The sequence below is a fragment of the Melospiza melodia genome, chromosome 13 (assembly GCF_035770615.1).
Source record: "Melospiza melodia melodia isolate bMelMel2 chromosome 13, bMelMel2.pri, whole genome shotgun sequence".
In the NCBI taxonomy this organism is placed as follows: Eukaryota; Metazoa; Chordata; class Aves; order Passeriformes; family Passerellidae; genus Melospiza; species Melospiza melodia.
In genome coordinates, this window is record NC_086206.1 from 5,071,492 (window position 1) to 5,076,446 (window position 4,955).

Sequence of the window (4,955 nt, forward strand, 5' to 3'; positions counted from 1 at the left end):
TGTGAAGAGGTGATGTCACAGAGGAGTGACAGCGCCTCAACAGAACTGGAAGGAACAACAATGGAACTCTGAAAATCCAGAACCCAATTCATGGCAGACTCAAGGGATATACTGGTGTTAAAGGTTTTATATGATTTGAAAGTAGCTAAGTGCTCATTAGGCATAAGCAGCTAGTGTTGTTAAGCCTCTAGCTGGACTTTATTTGAACTATATGGGTACCTTATTCCATTCAAAGATGGATTGTACTGAAACCTGGAGCTAAAATGCTGACTATTAATTATAGTTTGAACAGACAAAGCTGTAGCTCAAATATGACTTAAAACCAGCATGAGTAGACCTCCTCTTTTTTGGCTAAACACCCCCTGCTCTCTCAGCTGCTCCTCACAGGACTTGTGAGAGACTGGAATGTTATGGTTAATGGCTTAAGTATCGCTATAAAGGACTTTTTGCCCATTGTGACAAAACTATATAAAGAAGCTGAGACCCTCAAGCCCACCATTCCCTGAAAATGCCTCCTGACTGGAACTTGGCACTGGGAGTTAAGCTGCCTAAGGGAACCTGAGACAAGATAAAGGTGACACTATTGTCCTGTTAGCTCAGGTCTGGGGAGAAGTAAACAAGGCTGAGGAGAAAAATATATCCCCACTAAAGTCAAATCCAGCAGCTGTCCTGAAAATCAGCTCTCTCTGCCTTCAGGCTGGGGAAGTCATAGCCACAGACTCGTCTGCTGAGGCCAGGTTGGCACACAAGCCTCCCATCAACAGAGGGGGAGGAGGAAATTTTGGGGGTGAGGCACAACCTCTGGTAAGGGGCAGAGGACACCATCCTCCCTCAGACAAACTGGCTCAGCTCTAAAACCCCCCAGCCCCAGAAGGCCACATCCAGGGGACATTCCCATGAGGGGCAGCTGAGGGGGTGTCATATCCCAGCAGAGACCTCCAAAGTGCCCCCAGAGCCATTCCTGAGGCCTTGCACCAGATGACTGCATGGCATGCAGAGAAACACAGCAGAGCTGAAAATCCACAACCCAATTCATGGCAGACTCAAAGGACATACTGGTGCTAAAGATTTTATATTATTTGAGAGTAGTAAGAGACAGAGCCAAACTTGCCCCACCCCAGGGAGGTACCTGGGCAGTCCCACCTTGCCCAAATCTGCATTAATCCATTGGAGTCTCACATTTTGCGAGGCCTCACCACAGAGACCAGAAGAGGACTGAATGGGATGGGATGGGATCCATGGAATGGTGATATTTTCTACTAAATCTGTCTCTGTCACTCTATTCCCTCCTTTCCAGTCCCCTCCCTCCCCCTCTTCTTTTTCTATTTCTTTCTCCCTCGCTCTTCCTCACATTTACTGTTCCATAAAATCCAAACTATTGACTTTGGCACATGGTCTCGGTTTGCACCTTAATCCAGGGGCATCTCCTTAATAATTTTAATAACCAGATCATAACAACCCACTGAAACTTGAACAGAACTCATTCACCTATAAGTAGTTTAAATAAATACTATAGGAAAAAATGTATAGACAAGTATATTTAGGAAATGTTGCATTTCTTCAGTGAGAAAAAAACACCATCAGCAGACCATGTATTGTTCATCCCCTCAGCTGTCCATGCCACTGAACTGAAGACTGGCATTATCCCATCCTGTATTTCCCTTTGGCATTCTCTTTCAGAGCACAGATGTGACAAAACCAGAAAGTACAACTTGAGTCAATCTTTACCTTCAAACGAAATTCAGGACTCTCTGGCAGAAACCAATGTTCTGCACGTTTAGGCGTCCCTCGCAGAGCAATGTTTTGCGAGTTCTCGCTCACAGACAGCACTGTTGTGCGAACAACTCCGCTGGCAGTGGCCGAGTGCCGCCGGTGAGCGCGCCGGGTGCGAATGAGCATCGGGGCGGCTGCGGGCGCTGAGGCCGCGGCGCCGTCACAGACGCTGAGGGCCCGGGCGCGGTTACCGGGCAACCGCGGCACCGAGCCTGGGGCCGGGCCGGGCCGCGCTGCTGGGCGCAGGGCATTGGCACTTTGGCTGCTGACTTGGCTTTAGTGCCTCCTGCAGAGTCCTTCTGTATTTATGGCAGTTTAAAATGTGGTGATAAAGGCACCTTTGGCGGGTCTATACCCTGCTCTTTGTATAGCACTAGGATGCTATCCCGGCTGGAGCCCCAGCAGGGGCTGAGGGAGCTGGGAAGGGGCTGAGCCTGGAGCAAAGGAGGCTCAGGGGGCCCTTGTGGCTCTGCACAACTCCCTGCCAGGAGGGGACAGCCGGGGGGCCGGGCTGTGCTCCCAGGAACAGGGACAGGAGCAGAGGGAACGGCCTCAGGCTGGGCTCAGGGTGGGCACCAGCAGGAATTTGCCCCTGGAAAGGCTGCTCAGGCCTTGGCAGGGGCTGCCCAGGGAGCTTTGCAGTGCCCATCCCTGCAGGTGTCCCGGGAAGGGCTGGAGGTGGCACTCAGGGCTCTGGGCTGGGGACAAGGTGGGCATCGGGCACCGCTGGGACTCCATGGGCTGGCAGGGATTTTCCAACCCCAGTGATCCTGGGATTCTGTGCCATACAACTTGGACAAAATGTTTCCCACCTCTGACTGGTTTCATAATGAGAAAGGAAATTTTTCAGAGTACCTTGACCTTCATAGTCATGAAAAATGACCCTTGTGCTAAAATTTTGCTCTGCCTTTAGCAAACAGAAGAAAGCTTATGAGGGATCTGCTTTCCCTAAAAATAGGGTAGGAAAAAATTAACATCTGAAAACAGTTAAATATGCACATTTGTCCTTCATTGAGGAGCAAATAACAGACTGCTTAGCTTTAAACATATGGCCTTGAGTTCTCCTGGCTTTGTGGGAATGAAAGCCTTAAATCAGATTCACACGGATTGAAGTATCTTGAGTATAGAAATGAATGCAAAATCAATGTCAGCAATGAAATCACACTTCCTGGAGTGTCTCTTATGCATTTGTTGACCAAAGAAGAGATCAATTGTTTTACTTGTAGAAATGTCACTGGTGTCTGAATTTCTGAAAGATAAATATTTAAGGAAGAAAAAAAAATCACGGGCAATAAAAATTGGATACTTGTAAAGTCATTGGTAAAAGCCTCATCAATATTCAGGTGAAAACAGAATACTTTCCTCAAAAACAAAAAGAAACAAAACAAAACCCCTCGTACATCACTCAGAGTTTGACAAGAAAAAGCTGTTCTTTCTACAGAAATTTTCCCAATCTGAAATGAAATTGTTTCAAAAAAAGAAAATTAGAAAATGGAGCAAGAAATCCCTATAGATTGATCATATCAGAAAAATGCTGATAGGCAATACATCATGTTTGACCCTAATAACCTCTGATCAAAATTTAAATGGTTCTCTGTAGAAATTATATTGTAATTATTTTCTCAAAAGACTCATGATTATTTAAATGGCATAGGATTCATCATTAAGTGATATTCCCAGAGTGAAAATACTATTATCAGAATAATAATAATAATCTTCCTAGAAATATCAGTACAATAGAGAGTTTGTACCAAATAAAAATAATTTAAAAATTAATACAACTCATGCTGAAATTTTTTACATGCGCAGCATGGAAGAACACTGAGCAATGTAAATGGCTATATCTAAGAATTTTTGTAACAAAAGTATCTGATTGGTACTCTTCACTTTAATATTCTCAAGACCATCTTGATAACTGTTTTTTGGACTCTTGCTGGTTTTAGCTACAATGCAAAGAACAGAAATTTGGCAAATCTATTTTCAAGGGCCTGGAGTGCCAGGAGAAGGGGGAATGCCTTGAAACTGACAGGAGGCAGGTTCAGATCAGATATTGGCAATGAGGAATTGTTCCCTGGCAGGGTGGGCAGGCCCTGGCACATGCCCTAGGGGCATATTTGGCCCTAATGTCCGGCTAGCCAATGCGAGGGAGGTGGCCGACACCCCCGGCGCATGTACTGCCAGCCCCCCTCGGCGTCTTGGCCTTGGGCTGGGCTGGATGCGCGGTGCAGATGAGAGCGCTGAAGGACGAAGGAAGAGGCGTCCAAAAGCTGGGGGCTAACTCCGCTTTATTGAGGGTCTGATGACACGAACCGCAAGGGAGGCCGCCAACCAGCAAATGGCAAGAAGTGAGGGGAGAAGCAAGGTTTTAAAGGGTAGGGGTGGAGAGAGGAGGGAAGCCCAACTAGCCAACCAGGGAGGGGTACAAACATAACTGGCATAAGGGATTAACCAATTAATACAACATAAAGGAGGGGCCCCGGGACCACAGCCAACCACAGCCCCCAGAGAGGCGAAGCTTCCAGAAAGCAGGGAGGAGTGAGGGGTGATTGACTGGGCCCAGGGAGGAGGAAAAACTTACATATAAGGAGTGTAAGGGAGGGGTAATTACATAACCAAGGGAGATTGGCAGTTGAGGGGGAAGGGGGTAACCAAGGAGACCAACTGTCAGGGGAGGCAGTGGCGGGAAAATCAGGGAAGGGAGGAACCATTGTACAGAAACAGGGGGGAGAATACATAAAATGGGGGAATAACTGGGGAAATTAAACAACACAACACAACAGGCACAGGGTGCCCAGAGCAGCTGGGGCTGCCCCTGGATCCCTGGCAGTGCCCAAGGCCAGGCTGGACACTGGGGCTGGAGCAGCCTGGCACAGAGGAAGCACTGGATGAGCTTTAAGGTCCCTTCTCTCCCTCTCCCTCTCCCCTCCCCTCAGAGTATTTTAATTCTTGTCATTCTACAAAGCACAAGACCAGCACAATTACAACTATTTAATGTATAGCAGACCGGGAATAAAGTCTGCTTCAGGAATTTCTTGTGATTCACCTAGCTGGGATTTAGAGTGCTTAATCCCATTTCTACTGCCTTGATACTCCTACCAGCTTTGTTCCCCATTTTATTTGCTTCCCAGGAATGCAAAGCATTGTTAGTAGATGTTTATAGAAACTCTTGCTGCTCCACTGTC